This window comes from Sus scrofa, chromosome 17 (genome assembly GCF_054392235.1).
Source record: "Sus scrofa isolate SSC_HxYL_T2T_F1_AM1 chromosome 17, Sscrofa_HxYL_maternal_Yorkshire_Landrace_v2.0, whole genome shotgun sequence".
NCBI classification, from domain to species: domain Eukaryota; kingdom Metazoa; phylum Chordata; class Mammalia; order Artiodactyla; family Suidae; genus Sus; species Sus scrofa.
Genome location: NC_139399.1, coordinates 10,799,244 through 10,825,321, shown reverse-complemented (window position 1 = coordinate 10,825,321; position 26,078 = coordinate 10,799,244). Strand labels below are relative to the sequence as shown.

The 26,078-nt window shown below is 35.4% G+C and overlaps 1 non-coding gene across 1 annotated transcript; it reads right to left on the bottom strand.

Annotated features, from left to right (window-relative positions):
• Nucleotides 1-21,943: 21,943 nt before the first annotated feature.
• On the bottom strand, nt 21,944-22,063 carry LOC146395130 (small nucleolar RNA SNORA40). The gene has a single exon (XR_014833014.1). It is a non-coding gene; the product is annotated as a small nucleolar RNA SNORA40 (small nucleolar RNA).
• Nucleotides 22,064-26,078: the final 4,015 nt, after the last annotated feature.

Genomic DNA, 26,078 nt, shown 5'->3' with positions numbered 1-26,078 from the left:
AAGCTGACAAGATTTTGCACAGCAAAGGAAACCAAAAAGAAAAAAAAAAGACAACTTACAGAATGGGAGGAAATAGTTTCAAATGATGCAACTGACAAGGGCTTAATTTATCTAAAATATACAAACAGCTTATACAGCCCAACAGCAAAAATGGCATTATTTCATTCTTTTTGATGGCTGAGTAGTATTCTTTTGGGCATATATACCACATCTTCCTGATCCAATCAACTGTTGATGGACATTTGGGTTGTTTCCATGTCTTGGCTATTGTGAATAGTGTTGCCATGAACACGTGGGTACATGTGTCTTTTTTAAGTAGAGTTTTGTCTAGATATATGCCCAAGAGTAGGATTTCTGGGTCATATGTTATTTCTATGCATAGCTTTCTAAGATACCTCCATGCTGTTCTCCATAGTGGTTGTACCAGCTTACATTCCCACCACCAGTGCAGGAGGGTTCCCTTTTCTCCACAGCCCCTCCAGCACTTGTTCTTTGTGAACTTATTAATGATGGCCATTCTGACTGGTGTGAGGTGGTATCTCGTAGTAGTTTTGATTTACATTTCTCTAATAATCAGTGGTGTAGAACATTGTTTCATATTCTTGTTGGTCATCTGTATATCTTTGGAGAAATGTCTATTCAGATCTTTTGCCAATTTTTATGTTGGGTTGTTGGTGTTTTTGCTGTTTAGTTGTACAAGTTGTTTCATATTTTAGAGATTAAGCCCTTGTCAGTTGCATCATTTGAAACTATTTTCTCCCATTCCATAGGTTGTCTTTGTTTGTTTGTTTGTTTTTATGGTTTCCTTTGCTGTGCAAAATCTTGTCAGTTTGATTAGGCCCTATTGTTTTATTTTTGCTTTTATTTGTTTCCTTAGGAGACTGAACTGAGAAAACATTTTAAGGTTGACGTCAGAGAATGTTTTGCCTTTGTTTTCTTTTAGGAGTTTGATGGTGTTTTGTCTTAAGTTTAAGTCTTTAAGCCATTTTGAGTTTATTTTTGTGCATGATGTGAAGGTGTGTTCCAGTTTCATTGATTAACATGGTGCAGTCAGTCCAGGTTTCCCAGCAACACTTACTGCAAAGAGTGTCTTTTTCCAATTTTATGTTTGTGCCTCCTTTGTCAAAGATTAATTGACCATAGGTGTCTGGGTTTATTTCTGGGCTGTCTATTCTCTTTCGTTTGTCTGTATGTCCATTTTGGTACCAGTACCACACTGTCTTAATTACTGTAGCTTTGTAATATTGGCTTAAGTCTGGGAGAGTTATGCCTCCTGCTTGGTTTTTGTTCCTCAGAATTGCTTTGGCATTTCTGGGTCTTCTGTGGTTCCATATCAATTTTTGGATTATTTGTTCTAGTTCTGTGAAAAATGTCTTGGGTAATTTGATAGGGATTGCATTGAATTTGTAGACTGCTTTGGGTAGTATGGCCATCTTTAAAATATTAATTTTTCCAACCCAGGAGCTTGGAATATCTTTCCACTTCTTTGAATCTTCTTTAATATCCTTGATTAATGTTTTATAGTTCTCAGCATATGTCTTTTACCTCCTTGGTCAGGTTTATTCCTAAGGTTTTAATTTTTTCGGGTGTGATTTTAAAAGTTATTTTATTTTTGTATTCCTTTTCTAGTATTTCATTGTTAGTATACAGAAATGCAACCGATTTCTGAAGGATAATCTTGTATCCTGCTACTTTGCTGAATTTGTTGATCAATTCAAGTAGTTTTTGTGTAGAGTCTTTAGGGTATAGTATCATGTCATTTGCATACAGTGACAATTTTACCTCTTCTCTTCCAATTCGGATACATTTATTTCTTTTGTTTGTCTGATTGCTATGGCTAGGACTTCCAAAACTATGTTGAATAAAAGTGGTGAGAGTGGTCATCCTTGTCTTGTTCTAGATTTTAGCAAGAACGCTTTCATCTTTTCTCCATTGAGCATTATATTTGCTGTGTGTTTGTCATAAATGGATTTTATTATGTTATGTTCCCTCTGTACCCAGTTTGGTAATAGAAGAGTTTTTATCACGAATGGATGTTGGACTTTGTCAAATGCTTTTTCTATATTTATCGAGATGATCATGTGGTTTTTTACTTTTCTTGTGTTAATGTGATCTATGACATTGATTGATTTGCATATGTTGAACCTTTCTTGTGCACCTGGGATGAATCCCGCCTGGTCGTGGTGTATGATCTTTTTTATATGCTGTTGTATTTGGTTGGCTAGAATGTTGTTGAGAAATTTTGTATCTATATTCATGAAAGATATTGGCCTATAGTTTTCTTTTTTGGTAGTATCTTTGTCTGGTTTTGGTATTAAGGTGATGGTGCCTTCATGGAATGTCTTTGGGGATTTTCTTCTTCAACCTTTTGAAAAAGTTTAAGAGTAATGGTACAAGTTCTTCTTTGTATGTTTGGTATAGTTTGCCTGTGAATCACCTGGTTCTGGACTTTTGTTTGTAGGGAGTGGTTTTATTAAACATACAGTTTCAGTTCTAGCGATCAGTCTGTTTAGTTGATCTATTTCTTCTTATTTCAGTTTCAGTGGGCTGTATGTCTCTAGAAAATTGTCCATTTCTTCTAGGTTGTCAAATCTGTTGGCGTATGATTGTTCATAATATTCTCTTATGGGTTTTTTTTTTGTTGTGTTTCTGCAGTATCTATTGAGATTTCTCCATTTTCCTGTCTTATTTTTCTTTATTTGGGGTTTTTCTTTCCTCTTTTTGGTGAGTATGGCCAGAGGTCTGTCAATTGTTTTTCCTTCTCAAAGCAATAGTTATTGGTTTTACTGATTTTTTTCCTTTTTTTTAATCTCCTTTTTTTGATTTCCTCTCTGATATTTATGATTTCCTTCCTTCTGCTGACTTTAGGTCTGTTTGTTCTTCTTTTTATTATTCATTTAGGTGGTGAGATAAGTTATCAATTTCAGATTTTTCTTCCTTTTTTTTTAGGAGGACCTATATTTCTATGAATTTACCTCTAAGTACTGCTTTGTTGTCATCCCCTAGATTTTGTATGGTTGGGTCTTCATTATCATTTGTCTCAAGGTATTTTTTAATTTTCTTTTTGATTTCCTCATTGACCCATTGGTTTTTTAGTTGCATGTTGGTTAGTCTCCATGTAATCAGATTTTTCTCATTTCTCTTCCTGCAGTTGATTTCTAGTTTCATGTCATTGTGGTCAGAGAAGATACTTGAAATAATTTCTATACTCTTAATTTGTTGAGGTTAGTTTTGTGCCCCAGTATGTGGTCCACCCTTGAGAATGTTCCATGTGGACTTGAGAAGAATGTATATTCTGATTTTTTTGGATGTAATGTCCTGAAAATGTCAATTAAGTCTAACTTTTCTACTGTGTCATTTAGGATCTCTCTTGCATTATTGATTTTCTGTCCAGAGGATTTGTCCATTGATGTGAGTGTGGTGTTAAAGTCTCCTATTATTATTGCATACCCATCGTTTTCTCCTTTTACATCTGTTAGTATTTGTTGTATGTATCTGGGTGCTCCTATATTAGTGACATATATAGTGGCGATTGTAATAGCCTCTTCTCAAATGGATCTTTTTGTCGTTAAATTGTGTCCTTCTTTGTCTTTCTTTATGGCCTTCATTTTAAAGTCTATTGTGTCTGATATGATTATTTCAACTACTACTTTCCTGTCTTGTCCATTGGTGTGAAACATCTTTTACCATCTTCTCACTTTCAGTTTATATTTCCCCTTGCCCTAAGGTGAGTCTCTTGTAGGCAGCATATTGTAGGCTCTTGCATTTTTGTCCAATCTATCACTCTGTGTCTTTTGATTGGAGCATTCAGTCCATTGACATTTAAGGTGATTATTGATAAATATGTGTTTATTGCCATTTTAAACCTTGTTTGCCAGTTGTTTCTATGTTTCTCCTTTCTTTCTTTCTTTCTTTTTTTTTTTTTTTGGTTGGACGATTTCCTTTTATTTTATGCTTGTGTCCTTTTCTTTTTAGTTTTTGTGAATGTAATGTTTGGTTTTGATTTGTGGTTGCCCTGTTTGTCAAGTATGTTAACCTCTCCCTATATCCACTTTCTTTAGCCTGGTAGTCATATAGGCTCAAAAACATTCTGGCAAAAAAATGTCTAAATTTTCTTACTTTCCTTCCCCACATTCTGTGATTTTGAAATCCTCTTTTAACATCTTCATATTTGTCCTTTTGCTGTTCCTTGTGTTTATTGTCTCTTTTACAGTAGTTTTATTTTTTCTTTTACATCTGCATGCTGGCTTATTTAATTGCTTTTCAATTGTAGTTTCCTGCATCCTGTTTATTCTTACTTCTTTTTTATTTAGAGAAACCCTTTCAGTATTTCTTTTAAAATGGATTTAGTACTGCTATACTCTTTTAGCTTTTGTTTGTTGGAAAAATTATTTACTTCTCTTTCTATTTTTAATGATATTATTGCTGGGTAGAGTATTCTAGGCTGCACATTTTTCCCTTTTAGAACTTTGAATATATCCCGCCACTCTTTTCTGGCCCGTAGTGTTTCCATAGAGGAAAAAAGGCTGATAGCCTTATCAGAGGTCCCTTTTAATTATCACTTTGTGTTTCTCTTGCTGCCTTTGGAATCCTCACTTTATCTTTAACTTTTGCCATTTTTATTATAATATGTCTTGGTGTGGGCCTGTTTGGGTTCAACTTGTTCGGAGCCCTCTCTGCTTACTGAATCTTGATATGTTTTCTTTAGATTTGTAAAGTTTTCAGACATTATTTCTTAAATATATTTTCAATCCCCTTTTCTTTTTCTTCTCCTTCTGGAATTCCTATTATGTGTATATTGGTCTGCTTTATATTATCCCATTGATCTCTTATATTGTTTTCATGTTTTTTCATCTGGATTTCTGCCTGCTGTCCTGATTGGGTGATTTCCATTATTTTATCTTCTAAGTTACTAATGTGTTCCTCTGCATTATTCATTCTATTCTTAATGACTTTAACTCATTTTCCATCTCTGCAAATTAATTTTTTAGTTTTTCTTGGCTCCTCCTTATATTTTCTAGTTCCTTTCTAAATTAATTTGCATTACTGTTCATATCCTCTCTTTATTCCTTAGCCCAAGCAAGTGGCCTCCCACTACCCTTAGCCTGCACCAGAGGCACCCAGCTCTCTGAGGAGTACTACTAGGAGTTCTTTGGTATGCACAGGGAAAGAGATTCCTGTGGTGGTTCATCCCTCCTCTTCTCACCCTCCCAAACAATGACGCTTCCCAGGCCCAGATCTCCTCCCAGGTTCCCTCGGCTGTGGTGTTCCACTCCCCAGCTTGTGGCATACCACTCCCTAGCCTCTCAGGGTATCTCCACACACCCAATCCTAGTCCTCTCCCCAGAACTGACCTCTGGAGCCTGAGTCTCAGTGCCCAGTCCTTTCCCTGTCTTGGGCTGTGGTGTCTGGGGTGGTGGTTCAGATGATCTGTATGGCTCTCACTTTTCTTTGCCCTCCTCAGTCCAGCTTCTGTGCTTTTATTGGTGACTTTGAGGTCCCACCATCTGGGCTGATCTTCCTATCAATTAGGTGGCTTCCCAGGGTGTGGGTTCCTTTTCACTTTAACAGCTCCCTCTCAGTAGTGCTAGTCCTATCCTGATTCCTTTTCTCTCTTTTTTTTTTTTCTTGTGTTCTACCCAGTTATGTGGAGGGTTTCTTGGCCTTTTTGGAGGTTTAAGTTGTTCTGACAGAGTTCAGTAGATGTACTGTGTGAATCGTTCTACATGTAGTTGTGGGTTTTTTTTAATGTGTTTTTTAGAGAAGATGAGGGCAACATCTTACTCCTCTGCCATCTTGATCCTTCTTTCAAAACTCTTTAAGAAACTTTACACCAGAAAGTATGAGAAAGATGTGAAGGAATTTCAAATAGTTTCCAGTGAAAACTCTTTAACAGAATCAAAACCTTCAAAGAAATGAGGATCCTTTTCAGGAATATTTGGAACTGTGAAAAGTGAAGAAAATTTCTAAGCATGTTTTATTATAATTTAAATGCATAAGTTATTTTTTAAAAATTTAAATCTGAGGGCCTTCCAGTTTAGACTCTGATGGAGTCATAAGTAAGTAGCATACTTTCCCTCACATCAAAAACTTTAAAACTAAAACTGGACCATGTGTATTTTCAGGCGTTGGGCAACAGACAGTGCAGGTCTTGAATCCATGAGAGAAGGAGAAATGAATGGGGAGTTACACATTGTTCCTGCCTTTCTTCCTGCAGACCCTTTCAAATTCCTGACCCAGCATTATGTGTTCTAGCCAGAGAACAGGGTCCTCACTAGGTACAGGAAACAGATGCAGGAGTTTGAGGCTGCTGACAAATTTGGAATTTGCAGGCAACCTGATAGAGAGGAAAGAGTCCCATAAACCTACAGAAGTGTATCCTTGAGTCTTTGATTAGACACTGGTTTTGTTTGCACAGAATGATATCAGGCAGAGAACAACAAACGGGGCTAGAAACAGAATGAAGGGAGCCCTGTACCAGAAGAATTTGGCAGCCTACGCAATCTGAGTCCCTGACCTTGCTGAACACCTTGGGCATTCAATTGAGAGTCCAAACAGGGCACACCTTAAGAGTAGACATATTTAAGCTCTATTCTCACCCTAACAAAGCCTAGCACTATGCCTTGATGGGGTCAGATTATCTGTCAGTAAGTAAATTAATTGCCTGACAGAAAGAAAATGTAAATCTAACATACAATCCTTAGTATATATCAGGATAAGACCTCAGACCAAAGAATGCTACCACACCAAAGATAGGCGTATCCTAGGAAGTATGAATTTTTGAACTAGATGTATAGCAAGAGATGCAAGTTTTAGCAGACAGGAAGAACCTATGAAGAGAACATTATGTTATAAAAGGAAGGTGGGCAGGTGGCTGAACTCAGAGAAACCTGGTAATGGTAAGGATTCCTGCAGGACAGTGACATGTGCAACAGAAAAATCTGTATAATATGAAGCAGGGACATCTAGTAAGAGGTCAGTGCACTCAGGGATCTCTGACAGCAGGAATTCAAATCTAGGTTCTGGGTTGGGAAATAGAACCATGGTTGTGTTCTTGAGAATCTGACAAAGAAATTCAGATTGGCAAGAGAGATGCCTGGTGATGTCTAAAGCAGGGCCAGAAAGTATTAACACCAGGTCTGAGGTTTGTGACATTCCACTTGAAAAAGAAAAGTTAGGATGCTTTTGAACTATGGGTGAGGGACAGTCTATAATTCTAGTAGAGGGCAGAGCTTACTTGGTCCCCATGCTGTACAGCAAAAAGAAAGAAAAGGAAAGAAAGAAAGAAAAGAAAGAAAAAAGAATGAATATGACTGTCATTCTAGGAGTCATCCATTATCATGCTTGTTTTCTTAATCGTCATTTGCCTCTACTTCCAAAATATAACCCTTATCTATCCACGTAGCTCCATGTGCAATTAAAGTCTCCTGTTCCCAGCCCTCATCTCTCATCTGGACTTCTGCCATGGTCTTGTCATTGTTTCCCCTGCTTAATTATTGTCCAACTTCTATTCATTCACCGCAAAGAAGCCAGAAAAATTTCACGGCCATCAGATTACAGCAATCCCTTGCTTATACTCTCAGATGGCTTCTTACCTCTCTCAGAATAAAAACCAATTCCTATTCACAGTGTATAAGTCCTGACATCATTTGGCCCTGCCTAACTTTCCAACCTCATCTCTTTTCTCTATAGTCTACATACTAGTGTATCACAGCAGTGATTCAGATTTCCTCTCAGGAGTCAAGCCATTTCTTGTTTTGGGTCCTCTACAATTGGTATTCTCTCTGTCTGAAACTTTCTTCCCACCTCATCATTATATATCAGCCTGATGAAAAGCCATTTGCTCACATGTGTATGAAAGCAAGATGTACTTTAGTCTCAAAATTTAATGGGAATGTTTTGGTTCTGGCCACCACATTTTGAATTTGCCTCAAACAGAGATATGTATCTATTTGCTCCATTCTAATTTAAAAATAGTTCAAGTTAGCGCCTGACTTTTTTTTTTTTAGTTCAGTGAGGTTATGAAAATATCAGCCATCATGTCTCAAATCTTCTCTGGTCCTCCTGCCTAGAATGGTTACCCACTGTCATCACCACCACCGTCACCAGCAGCAGCATGTTCTAAAACAAGACCTTGCATGGTCTTCACAGCATTTAGGATTTTCAAAATGACCTCATTTATTTGGTTTTTGCCTATTGCCTGAAAAAATTAATCTCCATCCCCTACAATAGGAGCAGACATAGTTTCTGTTATGAAAAATCTGGTTCTTTGTGCCCTTCTGTGGGCATATGCCTCTCATCAAGATACATAATATTTTAGCTCTAAATATGGAGTCCACGTATTAAAAAGATGACATTCTCTAAAAGCAATTTTCTGATGAATATATTAATTTGCAGTGGAAAGGACCCTAAAATAAAGTGTCTAACATAAAGTGTTTGAGTATAGAATGGTTGGACCATGGCCAGCTTTACTGTTGGAAATTCTGAAATGGCAGCCAGCTATGAGTTCTACCAGAAAATATTAAAAGATCTAAGAAAATATTATGATCAAATACCTGGTTAAGGATTCTGAAATCTATGACAATTTTCTCAAATGAGAAAATAAATTTGCTTAATCTATAGCCAAGCATTTATTACCAAAGCACACTTGAAAGATGAAGTGATATGATATTTAAAATAAAAAATTGTAAATGCTACTTAGAATATAGGGGAAAGGTGGGAAAATTATTCCTCCCTGACAAATTTCCAACTAGGATTTTTGTAAGGAAAAAATACAGTATTCTTTATTATAGTAGCTTTATTCTTCAGATATTTCCACTACAATAATACCTTTTACAGAGTGATTTAATAAACTGCCTCAATTTAAATAGCTATGTTTTCATTTTGCCTTGAGACGTGCTTATTTTGCGATTAATGCTTGAAGAACAGTAAAACAATTTCTGCATTAATCTACAGAGTACTGGGAAATAGCAAGAAGGAAAGCATAATGCAAATTTTTAAATAAGTCCAAAGTTCAATCCTCTTTGGAACTTTTAGGCAACCCACAGGAGGTTGTTATGAAACAAAATCAAGAAAATCTCACGTGTTATTTTTAAAAACCTATTAATGAACTGGGATATTAATACAACTTTACAACACAGCATAATATATCCCTGAGTGAAGGGAAAATAAGTCACCACCATAGAGCTGTGAAATTACATCACTGAGCTTTTATTACATGATTATTAGCACATAGAGCTATCAACACCTTATTCTTCAGTAATTGGTATGACCTATTTTACTAGTCTGAAACAAAAGGCTATGTTGCTGTGCATTGTCTTTAATAAAAATCACCAAATGCTGGATCAAAAGACAATAGAATGCTAAGAGGCATTGGCATCCAATAAGAGGGAAATTTTTGTTTGTAAAAACAGTAGTACTTTCATAGAAGCCATGACCTAATGAACCTGATAACACTGATCACCCATAGAATTTATCCTGAATTTAGTTGTTGGCATGCATCATTACAAGAAGGAAATGACGCTTTGAGTGTATGTCCTCAGTATCTGTGGAGAAACTGGCAAGTTGGATAACTGATCTTTTTGGATTTTTTCTTCTGCTCCTACTTATCCTTTTTATTTCTTTTTAATTAAATGTATTTTAGTGTTCATAAAAGTTCATGGAATGACTGCTCTGAAGACAGTAGCTCCTCAAGAATCCACAGGTGCTTATCGGTAATTGGTACTTAGCGCTCTGCCCAGGGATGGGTTCAGTCTGTGCCCCAAGAGCTGTGGATTTGCCAAGGAAGTGTTGACAAGGAGGGCAATTAGTTTTGGCAGACAGAGGTCAATTCTAGAGGAAAATCCCCCAAATAACTTTCTGTTTAATGTATACATATAATCAGGAATATAAATCAAAATTGAGAAGAAAGGGGAGATAATTCTGTTGTTTAGAAAATATTGTAAATAGTAGACTCTCTGGGTCATATTGTCTTCTTTGATCTTTAAAATTCCTTTTAGTATTAGTAGAAAAGAGCAAGTTTAGGGGAAAAATAGAATAAGCATTTTATTCTTCTTGTTAATCAACAAGTGGACTTCTGCCTGTCCTTTCTCCAGGTTCCTAATTACCTTCAACCTATCTTTTTCAGATACAAAAAAATACTAGGAAAATAAAGGAATAAGCACCAAACAGTTATAACCTATGGAAAAAAATAATCATCTAAAATGATGCTGACTGTAAACAACCCGTATGGTATTCCACAATGTCCCTACACAAACCTACAACATCGCCATTTATACCAATTCTACAAAGTCCATGTACCAACCTCAAGGACTAAAGTCCTTGCACAAAAAAGTGATTATTTCCTCCCCAGGATCTCATTTCACTCATAACATTTTTGTTAATCCTCCTGTTGTGCTCATTTCTATCTAATACTTCTAAAGATGTCAACTTATTACAATTTTTGAGCCCAATAGTGGAGAATTAGAAAATTGTTGTCAGTATACTGTATTGAAAAGACCACCTAAAATGAAAACAGTACTAAGACGTGAGTTTTCTAGACCTGATCTACTCCTCCTAAATGAATGATCTTGGACACAGTATCGCACCTCCAGGACCATCTCTTTTCCTAGATGGAACATCAAAACAAAATAATGGAGAATTGTTGAAAAATGAAATAGCTGTAGGAAATGTAGTCATCCAATGCAGGGCTTTCTAAATGTTAAAACTATAACATGCAGGTTAATCAAGGCCTCCCATAGGTAGCAGATACTAATAATAAGTTAAACCTTTGTATCTTACCAAATAGTGATTTTAAAGTTGATGGCATGAGAACAAGGAGAAGGGGCAGAATGAAACAGGCCAGAATACTAGGGAACAGCTGTGTCCCTTTGGTTCTTCAAAGTACCACCTATAACCCCTATTCAAAGATGGTGGGTTTTCTTTAGGAAATTGTGGGTTACCATCAAATTATGTAGGTATTAGTCAGTAAGCTAACTATAGGACATGATAGATACATATGAAACAGAAGTTGGCTTCAATAGCTTTAGCTTTGCTGTGATGATCCTTGTAATCAAATGATATGATTCCTTAGTAACGTCACTTCACAACCTGAGCAATAATTTTGCTCTGCTTAGAGGACCAACTCTATTATTTTTCTGCCCCCATAGGCCTTGTTGAACAAGTCAGTATATAAACACTTGTGATGCTTGTTAGAGATGTCTCATTGGCTTAAACCGAGACTGAGATAGGTTGTATAGGAATAGTGTTATAAAAATACTTTTTGAGAAATGCTGCATTAGTGAAAATCATATTATGTGGAATTTGTATTGGAAGTTTTATTTCCAATACTAATAGTTAATGCTTTTGCTTTTACTGGAATTTTAGAAATTGAATGAAATCGAATGGGACAGAAGTCCTTTGTAATAACTCTAAAATGAGATGAAATCTGAGGTCTATTCCTTCTTATAAAATTATCCTGATTAGTTATGCCCAATTAATAACATTGAACCCTTATTATTCTGAAATTAACGACCCTTTCATTTAGCTCTTTAAACAATATCAAGAGCAAGTCAGCAGCATGATCATGAGCCTTAAGAAAACTTGTAATAATTAAAATAATAATTATCCTTCTAAATAGCTTTACACAGGAAATAATATAAAATATAGAAAGAAGCTTTATGCTAATATATTTATAGAAGAACATTTTATATTCCTGAAAATATTGAAAAAAATATAAATGGCCAGCAATAGAAAAATAGAAATATAAAATCAGGCTTATTTATACTATGAAAAATATAACAGCCAATAAAATGTTTACAAAATCTTATAGCAGAGAATATGTTGGTATTGTAACATTAAATGATAAGTCATAATAGAAACATATATATTTATATCGTGTTTCAACTGCGGAAATTATTCAGAGACAAAAGATTGAAAGAAATCCATCAAAATATTAATGTTGATTTCTTGTGTAAAAAGTTTTTTCCTACTTGTTCTTTGAACTCTTATGTACTTATTACTGTAGGATATTTTCCCTTCAAAAATTAAAAAAAAAAACATAAAAAAAACTAATATGGGCATCATTTAACCTCAGATGAATTGGAAGTTTAGGACAATTTGTAAAATTCTGTGCTTTAAGGATTAGAAAAAGTAAACTTTCTAAATAATACTGAAACTAGAGACTTAGCCAAAAAAAAAAAAATGTTTTTGATTCATTGATGAGTTATTTCTCCTGTACACAAGCTGATCTAATAATAAGACTTTGAAAGTCTTTGAAACTTCTATATCAACAGCATCTTTGCCCTTCCTAAATCAACCTGAAATTTGAAGAAAACATGTTGGTGGTTTTTGTAAATGTACCAAAGTACGCACCTCTTTTAGAATGCCTGCTGTGGGCATCTGACATTCAGGTAATATATTACTGTGTGTCATCAGGAAAGTCAGCCTTGAGCAATCACTTCCAAGACATTGAGTAGCTTCTCTAATAATAGCCTGCTTGACTATATCCTTCACATAACTGAGAGCTAGAGAAGAAATTTTCAAAAAGAACCTCCAAGAATCTCATGAGGAAAAAAATTAAACTGTTTAATTTAATTTGTTTTTTTTTGTTGTTGTTTTTGTTTGTTTGTTTGTTTTGTCTTTTTAGAGCTGCACCTGCAGCATATGGAGGTTCACAGGCTAGGGGTTGAATTGGAGCTGTAGTTGCCTGCCTACACCACAGTCACAGCAACACCAGATCCAAGCCACGTCTGCAACCTACATCTACACCTACACCACAGCTCACAGTAAAGCTGAATCATTAACCACTGAGCAAGGCCAGGGATCAAAACCGCATCCTCATGGATTCTAGCCAGATTTGTTTCCACTGAGCCATGACAGGAACTCCTAATTTTAAATTATAGATTATTTTATTTTAAGGGGGGATAAATCATTGGCAAGAATGCGTGTATAGCATACAGGGAATACTTGATAGTATAAAGAACTTCAACAATGGAACCACGGCTCTGAAAAGGAATCTTAAAGGATGACTCTCAACCGAGTAGGAGGCATTCCCAATGGAGGCAAAACAATTATGAACAGAAAGGGGTTCAATTGTATTTCTTCCTAACCCATTTTATTCTGAATATACACTGTTGATGGGAAGTAATTCCTTTAAGAAAGGCCGTTTACATCTTGATCCACACGGCCTCTCATGCAGGACAGTAAAGATACTGCAGGGACAGAGAAATAATACCTTCCTCTAAGTGGATAAAATGTGGGGAAAGGAGCTTACAAAGTTAATATAGGCACTATTTATAAGATTATATGTCATGAGTGAGAAACCAATTTGATTATATAAATTATACTTAGAAACAGTAAATCAGAGTAGTTTTTAATGAGACATGATATATGTCTATATATAGATAATATAAATTACAAAATATGTAAGCATGTATGAAACATACAAGTATATATAAATCTATCTGAATATATAAAAAACATATATAAAATATAAAAAATGTTAAAATATTTATAGATATTTATATACATATATACCATGCATATATTATATGTGTGTTGCCCCCTGAATCTCATGTCCTGAGAAGTGACAAGCTAGCAGAATTCACTAATTCATGTAACTATTAGCAGTGCTACTAATAGCTGATATCCACAAGGACACAATAGGAAGAAAAGAGGTAACTGGAGAGAATTCCAGTAATTGCCTGACCCTTGTCTCTGCTTCTCTCTGCCTTGCATTCTTTCTCTTTGACTGCAGAGTGTCTTCCTTACAACTTCCTCAAGCCTCGCTCCAGATATCCTACCACCAAGTTAAATCTCCTCCTTTAGTTTTAAGGTTCAAATTCACAAGAAGGATTCGTACTGTCCCACATTTTGTACATTATCATTCTCTGAATTTATCATCTGTGGTATTTAAGCCAATTTGTAAGCTCTAATGTAATTTTTTCATAAATAAAACCATACCAAGTATTGACAACACCAAAGGAAATATAGCAAGGACTTCTATTAAGAGTTCTCACCCATCTCATTGAGGAATTATGATTTTTTTGAGTTCATGTGTCTTTAATAATAGACTCTTCACCTCTAAGAACCAAACAAAGGTAGGTACAGCCCAGATTGAGTGTAAATTTCACTAAAAATTGAGACTCAGGAGTGGCATTACCGCATTTCACCTGTGTTTTTGTTACATATTTTCTAATTAAACTTGTTAATTTGCAGTTTATAGATTCATATGCATTCGTCGGAAATGATACAGAAAGATATGTGCCATTTATCTTGATGGTCTAGTGAAAATCTTTCAATACTGTATAGTATAGTATCAAACAAAATACTGGCATTTATACAGTCAAGACACAGAGCATGTCCTTTACCCCCAGGGATCATTCATGCTGATTTTTTCCTTTTTCTTAATAATGATTTCTATTTTTTCCATTATTGCTGAATTACAGTGTCCTGTCAATTTTCTACTGTACAATAAGGTAACCCAGTTATACATACATGTATACATTCTTTTTTCTCACATTATCATGCTCCATCATAAGTGACTAGACATAGTTCCCAGTGCTATAGAGAAAGATCTCATTGCTTATCCATTCCAAAGGCAATAGTTTGCATCTATTAACCCCAAGTTCCCAATACATCCCACTCTCTCTCCATTCCCCTTGGCAACCACAAGTCTGTTCTCTAAGTCCATGAGTTTCTTTTCTGTGGAAATGTTCATTTGTACCATATATTAGATTCCAGATATAAATGATATCATATACTATTTTTCTTTCTCTTTCTGACTTACTTCACTCAGTATAAGAGTCTCTAGTTCCATCCATTTCACTGCAAATGGCATTCTTTTGCTCTTTTTATGGGTGAGTAGTATTCCATAGTGTATATATACCACATCTTCTTAATCCAACCACCTGCTGATGGACATTTAGGTTATTTCCATGTCTTGGCTATTGTGAATAGTGCTGCAATGAACATGCAGGTGCATGTGTGTTTTTCAAGGTAAGTTTTGTCCAGATATATGCCCAAGAGTGGGATTGCTGGGTCATATGGTAATTCTGTATATAGTTTTCTAAGGTTCCTCCATACTGTTTTCCAGAGTGGTTGAACCAATTTACATTCCCACCAACAGTGTAGGAGAGTTCCCTTTTCTCCACACCATCTCCAGCATTTGTTACCTGTGGACTCTTTTGGTCTTTTTGTTAGGGTAGTACTCTTGCATATGGAGGTTCATTTGGAGCTGTAGCTGCCAGCCTATACCACAGCCACAGCAACACTGGGTCTGAGCCTCATCTGTGATCTACACCACAGCTCATGGCAATGCCAGATCCTTAACCCACTGAGTGAGGCCAGGGATTGAACCCGTGTCCTCATGATGGATGCTAGTCATGTTTGTTAACCACTGAGCCATGACAGGAACTCCTTTGTGGACTTGTTAATGAGGCCATTCTGACTGGCATGAGGTGGTACCTCATGGTAGTTTTGATTTGCATTTCTCTAATAAACAGTAATGTTGAGCATTGTTTCTGGTGCTTGTTGGCCATCTGTATATTTTCTTTAGAGAAATGTCTATTCAGGTCTTTTGCCCATTTTTCCATTGGGTTATTGGCTTTCTTACTGTTGAGTTGTATAAATTGTTTGTATATTTTAGAGATTAAGCCCTTGTCAGTTTCATCATTTGAAACCATTTTCTCCCATTCCATGGATTGTCTTTTTGTTGTTGTTCTTTTATGGTTTCCTTTGCATGGAAAATCTTGTCAGGTTGATTAGGCCCCATTGTTTTATTTTTGCTTTTATTTCTGTTGCCTTGAGAGACTGACCTGAGAAAACATTTTAAGGTTGATGTCAGAGAACATTTTGCCTATGTTCTCGTCTAGGACTTTGATGGTATCTTGTCTTACATTTAAGTCTTTAAGCCATTTTGAGTTTATTTTTGTGTGTGGCATGAGGGCATGTTCCAGTTTCATTGATTTACATGTGGCTGTCCAGTTTTCCCAGCAACACTTGCTGAAAAGACCATCTTTTTCCCATTTATATTCTTGCCTCTTTTGTTGAAGATTAATTTACTGTAGATGTCTTGGTTTATTTCTGGATTCACTATTTTGTTCCATTGGTCTGTCTGTCTGTTTTGGTACCAGTATCACACTGTCTTGATGACTGTGGCTTTGTAATATTGCCTGAAGTCTGGAAGAGTTATGCCTCCTGCTTGGTTTTTGTTCCGCAGGATTGCTTTGGCACTTCTGAGTCTTTTGTGGTTCCATATGAATTTTTGGATTTTTTGTTCTACTTCTGTGAAAAATGTCATGGGTAATTTAATAGGAATTGCATTGAATCTGTAGATTGCTTTGGGTAGTATGACCATTTTTACAATAATAATTTTTCCAACCCAGAAGCATGGAATATCATTCCATTAGAACAAAATATTTGAAAATTTGTTTGGAAGCACAAAAGATCCCAAATATCCAAAGCAATCCTGAGAAAGAAAAATGGAACTGGAGGATCCAGGCTCCCTGACTTCAGACTGTACTGCAAAGCTAGAGTCATCAAAACAGTATGATGCCAGTATGGTACTGGCACAAACAAAATATACATTGGTGGAACAGGATAGAAAACCCAGAAAACCTAAGCACCTATGGTCAATTGATATAAATTAATATATGAAATAGGAGGTGAGACTATACAGTGGAAAAAAGACTCTTTCTTCAATAAGTGGTACTGGGAAAACTGGACAGCTACATGTAAAAGACTGAAATTAGAACATTCTCTAACACCACACACAAAAATAAACTCAAAATGGATTAAAGACATAAATGTAAGAGTAGTTATTATAAAACTCTTAGAGGAAAACCTAGGCTGATCACTCTCTCCCATAAACCACAGCAATATCTTCTCAGATGCACCTCCTAGAGTAATGACAATAAAAACAAAAATACACAAATGAGGCCTAATTAAAATTATTTTTTTTGCATAGCAAAGGAAACCATAAACAAAACAAAAAGACAAACCACATAATGGGAGAAAATATTTGCAGATGAAGCAACTGACAAGGGATTAATCTCCAAAATATACAAACATACTCAAAGCTTAATATAAGAAAAAAAATGCCAACCCCATATAAAATGTGCAGAAGATCTAAATAGACATTTCTCTAAAGAAGACATATGAATGCCCAAAAAAAAAAACACAAGAAAAGATACTCAACATCACTAATTTTTAGAGAAATGCAAATTAAAACTACCATTAGGTATAGCCTTTCACCAACCAGAATTGCTATCATCAAAAAGTCTATAAATAATAAATGCTGGAGAGGGTGTGGAGAAAAGGGAATCCTCTTACACTGTTGGTGGGAATATACATTGGCACAACCACTATGGAAAACAGTATAGAGGTTCTTCAAAAAACTGAGACTAAAACTACATGCAATTCAACAATCCCACTCCTGGGCATCTATCCAGAGAAAACCATAATTCAAAAAGATGCATGTACCCCAGTGTTTAGTGCATCATTATTTATAATAGCCAAGACATGGAAGCAACCTAAATATACATCAAAAGAGGAATGGATAAAGAAGATGTGGCACATATATACAGTGGAGTATTAGCCATAAAAAAGAATGAAACAGTGCCATTTGCAGCAACATGGATGGACCTAGAATCTATCATAGTAAGTTAGTCAGACAGTGAAAGACAAACATTATATAATATCATCTATATGTGGAATCTGGGAAAAAAAGATACAAACTGACTTTTTCACAGAAGAGAAACAGACTCATAGACTTTGAAAATCATTTGATTACCAAAGGGTACTGGTGTGGGAGTGAGAGAGGTGGACTGGGAGTTTGGGATTGACATAGGCACACTGAGGTATATGGAATAATTGGCCAAAAGGGACCTTCTGTATAGCAAAGAGAACTCTACCCAGAATTCTGTGATAATTTATACAGGAAATGAATCAGAATGAATACGCATATATGTACGACTGGGTCACTTTGCTATACATCAGAAATTATCACAGCCTTGTAAATTAACCATACTTCAATAAAACATTAAAAAATTAGTACAGTGACAAACATGCATATATTACTCTATATAAATACAAGTAAATAATTTTCCGTAAAATCTAAAAACTTACATGTTGTAAGCTACAATATACTTAAGTAAACATATCACCAAAATGAATTTTTTTAATCCATAAATTAGAATTCAAGAAGATTCAAGCAAAAAACTAAGAATAAATTGCTTTATAAATAAAGAAACTTTAACAGGTTAGGCTTCTTTTTGTCATGTGAAACATCCCAAGTTCTATGCTACAGAGATGAATCATGAAATTTTCTAATTGTGGCACAAAGTTATTGTATACAATTTTTATGTAATAATAGTGAAGTGGATCTGCAAAAAAAAAATGCCTTATTTTTCATCAAGTTATCTAAATTGCATTTTGATAGAAAAGGCATTTATGGCTATTAGAGGCAAAGTTACAATGAGTTGATAAATCAGAATAGAAAAGCAAACTAATTTTTTTTTTAATGCAAGTGGGATTCTCAAGGATTACTCACCATAAACTAAAATGTAGTTGAACACAGGAATAAACCATTCCTTTGGCACTCATATTTTCAGTATAATTGGTTGCCCCTCAAACTCAGATTTGATAACATTTTGAAGCCTAAGGTCACTCCTTTAAAAAAGATGCAATGCTATGTATGCTTTATGAAAGAGAAAGGGAAACCTCCTCTCTCAATTTTCTTTCTTAAAATTTGTGTTATATCTGTTATCTAGTCATCTGTTATGGTCAGTGTCTTTACTCTCAAGTGCTAAAAACTTTTCCCTCCACAACTCTTCTAATTACTAGGATATAGAAAATATAAACATATATTATTAAAAGAAAAACAATTTCAAATGAATTTCTCTAAAATTTCCTACAAGAGATTAACTTAATGAATGATAGGACATACTGGGTTGTCATACTATAAAATGTTTTCCATCCTAAGTAAGGTCATGTATTAGAAATACCTGAAAGACTTAAGTTCCTGAAGAGTTATTTCCTGTTAATCACATACCCTTTGTCACTAAAACATTTAACTTCTAGTATAATTTTTATGGTCAGTGACGTGAGGGTGTTAACTCTAGTATACACTCAGAAATAAACTGGATGGAGAGGATGTTTAAATTTTTTGGAATTCCCATCATGGCTCAAAGGTAAAAAACTCCATGAGGATGTGGAATTCCATCCCTGGCCTCACTCAGAGGGGTAAGGATAGTCATTGCCTGCTGTGGTGTATGTCACAGAGGCAGTCTAGATGTAGCATTGCTATGGGCATGGTGTAAGCCATCAGCTGCTGCTCCAATTCCACCCCTAGCCTGGGAACTTCCATATGCCATGGGTATGACCCTAAAAAAAAACAAAAAAAATAAATAAATTTTTGCATATCTTAAGCAGTAGTGCTCCACTTGTGGTACTCTTGGCCCAGATACTTCCTAAATACTACATTTGGGCATAACAGGAAACTGAACTTTACAAATAATAATAAATACCTCCTAACATATCTTAAATCTCTAAAGAAAAGTCACTCAATCCAACTTTTGCTTAAGTACAATGTATTTATTTGATACTGTACCAGAGACATACCACATTCACTTTCAAGGCCTCAAGGAGAATAATACATTGAGGAATTGCTAATAAAATGTTTCCTGATTTAAATATGCAGCACATTTCACTTTGCTTTCAAAATAACATTTCAGGTTTCTGAACTTATAAAATGATTTTCTGACCTATGTCTCAAATAATTTACAAAAGTAAGTTAATGTCTCTATTAGACGTAGAATCATTATTGAACTCAATTCTCATGGTTGGTTAGACATTTCATGACCAAAGTTCATTTGACCTTACATGAACTAATGATGGGGTACTCTGCCTTTGAAAATTTTGAAGACCTCTTCTTATTGGTAGAAGCATCCTCTTAAACTCTGAATCTCTAAAAGACATTTTTCCATCACCAAATTGGAGGTACAATAACTATGCAGTAATTTGTTTGTTGAAACATCTGTATACATTCAGGACCATAAATGCAGAGAAGCATAACAGAAAGTAATTACAGGCCTGTATTTACATCTGCTTGTGTTACGACAAGGCATATTGTGCAAGCAAGGGGTAACTACACAGTTTACATTTAACAAGTTATCTCTCAGGCAGCTGTCATTCTGGCTAAGATAAGGGGACTACACATCAAATGTAAATTACTTTTCACCTCACGGATCAGAGGCAAAAAGAAGTGTGTGAAAGTAAACAAAACTACAATGATGCTTTCCACTCTATGATTTTAAGTCAACAGCTGGCATGAATGCTGAATAGGAAGAAAGAATTAAAACCACACACAGCTCATGCTTCATCCCTAGACAAATAACTTTCAGAAACTTAATTCAATTAACCAAATATTTATCCATGGGGAGGGCCAAGTGGGCCTCCCTGCATTCACAAGGCTACCATCTCTTAAGTGAGAAAGGAAATAGATTACCAGGTAAAGAAGGGAAAGAAAGAAGAGGACTACTATCAAATAATCTAATAACTACATAGTAAGATAACACATGCACATGGCCATGAAAATGCAAGGGGAAAGCAATGATGTCCAGTACACAGGAAGTAATGACCAAACATTTACAGCTAAATCAGACCCTCAGTCTGAGTTTTAAGAAAATAAAAGTGCTATGGTATAGAAGACTTGGGCTTTCCTGAGAAGGTCTAATATTAACATAATTAAATCTTGAATTTCAAACAATATCTAACAGGACTTTATTGTAAGTCAGCTGACTACTGAGTTAATGTTTTCAAATCAACAAAACTGGTCTTTTCCTCTGAGGATAATAAACTTTACTTCCAGATGAGAGGTCCTCGGCAAATGGCTTGTTAGCATTGCTTCAAGTTTTGTGGTCTTATGAGATTTAAATTACTGGCTAAAAATAGAAAAAATAATCAGTCATGTATATATGCATTTGATCATCTACAATGACAAACATTGATATAACTAGAGCAAGTTTTCATGAGGATGGGATTAAATCCTACAATCACATCTCTGTTTCATGATTTTTTTTGGTGTTGTTTTGTTTTGTTTGTTTAAAGGTTGTTGCTTTTTTTTTATTATGTGTAACACAGACAAAATTATTTAAGTCAATAAACTTTTACGGATTCTCTTTCCACTGCTTTCTCCAATGTTTTGGGTCCTTTCAATGTTTCAGTCTTTATCTTCAAGGGAGCCCACAGTTGTTTAGTTGGGCTTCTTTAGTGTCAATGAAATATTGGACACACTTCAAAATTCCCCCACCTGCCTTAAAATAAAGCTTAATATGGAGTTCCCATCGTGGTCCAGCGGAAATGAATCCAACTAGGAACCATGAGGTGGCGGGTTTGATCCCTGGCCTCCGTCAGTGGGTCAAGGATCTGGCGTTGCTGTGAGCTATGGTGTAGGTCGAAGACGTGGCCTGGATCATGTATTGCTGTGGCTATGGTGCCAGCCAGCAGCTGTGGCTCCAATTCGACCTCTTGCCCAGGAATCTCCACATGCCATGAGTGCAGCCCTATAACCTTTGGGATCCAATTTACTCAACAAGTTCATTTTAGGTAGGGTCATGTTTAGGGTCAGAAGAGATGTATCTGCCTGGTTGTGAATTTTAGACACCCTAAACTATCACACCCTACAACAGCACAGATCCTTGGGATATGCCAATACCTGAAGCACAAGACACACCCATAGTCCAAACATGTGTTCAAGATAAAAGCCTAAAAACGAGAAGCCATCTTTGTTTCATGTCAACACCAGCAACATCAAAACTATAGTGCTAACTCAACAATGTTGATAATTTCTCTTCTATCTTAAGCTTTAATATTTTCAGTTCTGTAGCCCTGGAAGCAGCCTTTATGTTTACCAATACCCCCCTGCATCCCCCTCCCTGCGACCACTTAAATCTGCTTTAGCTATCATGTTCCTTATCTGTATCAAAACTCCTACTGAACAATGTGTTCTGGGTTGCAAAAGAGGATTTATTTTTGCACCTGTATCTAAGTCTTTGTCCACAAATGAAACAAAAACACAAGTGCTATTGTTTCATGATTATTAATTTCAATATCATCTGGCACAGTCTTCCTTTTTCAGAAATTGGTTGTGGGTTTTAAAATTCTCTTTATAGTGTGGATTGAAGGGATTCTTTTGAACATGCCAGGAATCTAGCCGAAAACAACTTTCTAAAAATGACAAGAAAACGCTTTTGTTTTTATCAGATGGAATTCAATTGAGATACAGGTAGCAGAGAGTCAAAGTTACAGAGGCATGAATAAAAGAGAAGTTGATTTCTCCCTCATATGAAATCTAGAGGCAGCAAAGTCTGCCCTGGAAATGTGGTACTGCACAGGGACCCCGGGTCATTTCAGGCCCTTGCTCTAAGGGCTCAGCCTGTGTCCTCATGACTTAAGATGCTGATCACCAGCCATCAAATTCCAGAAAGCTTGAAGGAGAAAGGAATGAAGAGGAAGAGGCAAAGGGCATCTGTAAATTATTTTCCAGAAGCTTCCACACAGCATATTTGCATTCTTCTTATTTCTTCTTAAGTAAAGCTGAATTGCCTGGCTACTCTAATTGAAAAGAGTGCCTGAGAAATGTAGTTTTTCTTCTGAGAGGCCCTGTGCCAGGTAGAAATCAGGGCCTCCAGGAGAATGAAGGGAGAAACAGCTATTGGTCTCCTCCACATCAGCTAAAAAAGTTATCATAAAATGGCAAACTTTTTATTTCATAGCTCTTTTATAATCAGCTAAAGTTGTACTTTCCTGAGGTTACAGAGTATTTGGAAATTTTTATCCAGCAATTTCCCTCCAGGGAATATGTAAACAAAAATAAAATATAGAAAATGCCAAATGCACAAAGAAGTCTATCACAGCATTAAAATGTAAAGATTAGGAAAGTTAAATGAACAACAATAGACAAATAGTTACATAAATATCGACAAATCCACATAATGAAATAACATGCGGCAATAATATATATACACATATGAATTTTATATAGACCCAAGGAATATATTAAGTGAAAAAGTGTATAAAATGCTTATATACTACTGCTGTAGTAATTCACTTAGAATATATATGAATAGAAAAAAGTTGAAAAGATATACATTGAAATAATAATGCCTATTTTACAGTGCTTGATTGAGTAATTTATTTCATTTCTCTTCTAATTTTTATATATAATGCAATTTAGTATCAAAATATAATAAAATTAAAATAGTGATTAAGGACTTTTCCTATTTTTTATTTTTTTAATCTATAATATACCACTTTTATTTGTACTTCATGATTCTCTCCAGTCATATTTACGTGTGACACTCCAGTTGTAGGTGAAGCTTTGTTATATTAAACAATTTTGTCATTTTCATGACTTGAATTTATAAATAAATAGAACTTTGACTTACACATATTGTATTTACTTCACTATTCAACCATTATTTAAATATTTATAAAATGATTGTTTCTGCTAAATATTTTGAATCTCTTTGGTCAAATGTTTTATCTTTTTAATGAGATCTATATTTTCTCTGCCTCAAGTATGATAAGTATACTTCACAAACATGTAACTAATAAGTTTTGCCAGTTGATAGCATACCAGCTATTTACATTCATGCAAGTAACTCATGGGAATATTATTATTTCTCACTTACCATGTGTTATTCAGCATTAATGGCCATAATTTATTGGGTTTGTGTGGTGAAGCTATCTGTTGCCAAAGTAAATCCAAGAAGTGATAGGAATGTTGAAATAATTCTGATCAAGCGACCACTTTCCTGTTTGCCAGACTCCAGATCATCCTTCTGTAAGCTTCACAGATATTTGAATGTCTTCCAAAAACAGTAAGAGAAAAAAAAATGAGTCATCTTTTCAAATGCCCATCCAACAAAGGGTACTAAAAGTAACATGCCATGAGAGTTCAACTGAGTTTTCATTTTCCTAATGCATTTTTGGATAATTTTCCACATGGGAGTAATAATATGCAAAGAGAAAATTTTGTATAAACATTAGAAAAATGTTAAAAGAAGAACAAGCCAAAATGATTCAGCTCTAAGTTCAATTTTCTTTTCATCAAACAGGCTGGGCAAATTTTTAATGATTCTGAGGAATTCACACATAGGAACCTTGTCCTCTATGTAAGAAACCATAACTCTGAAGATAATCTACCATATTCCAAACTACTTACAAAATATGACCACAAATCCTTAAATTGAGAGAGTCAGGCTTGTTAGAGGCACAGAAAGTTAGTGGGGAAAGTTAATCTAAAAAAAGAAAAAAGATGGGAGCTCACATGCAATAAATACTACATGCTTTAGTCAGTCATACTCAAATCCAAATAATTTGGTTCTACCAAGTAAATGATTTTAAAAATACCACAAATTCTAGAAAAGAAATCTTAATAAGGAGTCGTTGAATTGATGTATATTCCTTTTTCAGCTGTGCTGGTAATCTCTGAAAGAGCAGTTTTACATCCCATTGTTAAAGCTGAGAGAAAGTTCTCAAGTAATAGCACCGGCATCATTATAACTACTAATGTAAACAGAATGCCCTCTGCCAGTTCACAGGGGATTTCCTGTCCAATTAGTTAGTTAGCCACCTCACACCAAGAGGAGTGTGAATGTGGGACACATCCTGACATGATGAATGCACAGCATCACTTTGCCAATTTCCATATAGTTCATTTTACAGTCACTCAAATTTTCAACCACGCATTTTATTAGTGGACTGCTTAAAAGACTCAAGCAGGATCATAAATGAAAGGTAAGATTATTTTGGACTGACAATTTTGCCAAAGGAAGAAAATCTGCAACTATCAGGGAAATATGTTCAAAATGATAGAGCAGGTAAATTAAAAAGATAAGGCTGCTCTAAGCAGATAGGTGATTATTAGGATTATAGTTAATGGGCAGGGAGGAAGTGCAGGGAACATAATGATATCAGAAAAGTATGAGAACTGGCTTGTTAGTACTTAATGAGGAAAAATGGTTATATTCCCCCAAAGTCCTATTATGCCCCTTTCAGTGACTCTAATTGATTGGCTGGGTTAGTTAATGAGGTACTGTGTGCTAGTAATTCAAAGCAAAGACCTCTATTCTTATTTTATGATAGCACAGATTGATTGCAGAGTATTCGCTGGAGACTGGCAGATGTTTCTGGATGTTTCATATGTTTCATTTTTTATCTGTGGTGTTGAGAAATTGTTCTATGCTTAGAAAACTGACATTGACTTTTAATAGCAAATGCAGAGCTGTCTTTAAAAGTCTAACTTTATGATAGCAGCACAGCTCCACAGTTTGTCTAAAGAGAAAAACTTTTTAGTAAATATACATGTAATAGAAGTCTCAAATATGTACTAAGACTAAAAAAATATGGAAAGTGGTATCTAAGAAAAATATGCATGAGCTATTTTCCCACTCAAAAATTATAAAACCATAAATGATACATCTCTCAGGCAAAGGAAAAATAAAGCAGAAATATGATTCTAAGACATATCAAGAATTGGGAGCTTGTTCAAAAGTCAGAGCTCATGGCATGTTTGTTGACTAGCATACCACCACAAAAATGTTCTCATAGCAAATAACCTACTCAATCTTTGTTGAAGATGTTTGTATTTTGAATTCATTTGGCGTTCTCTTAAACTTTGTATGTTTTAGCTCAAGCTGCCCTACAAAACATTCTAGACTGGGTTTAACCAAAATAAATTTATTTCTCACAGTTCTTAAGACTGGGAAGTTTAACTCTCTTCCTGCCTTGCAAAAGACTTCCTTCTCCCTGTGTCTTCACATGGTTTTTCCTCAATGCACACATTAAGGGGTGGGAGAGGTTTAATAGCACTTATCCCTTTATGAGGACACTACCCTTAGGACCTCATCTGACTGTAATTATCACCCAGAGACTCCATTCTCCAGCTACCATCACAGTGGGAGATAGAGTTTCAACATACGAATTTGAGGGAAAACAAACACTGAGTCCATAATCATGTATTTTCAGAAAGATGGTTTTGTGGCAACTAAAGGGGCAGAATGCCTGACTTTGGCTTCTAGACCCATGGTTTATGC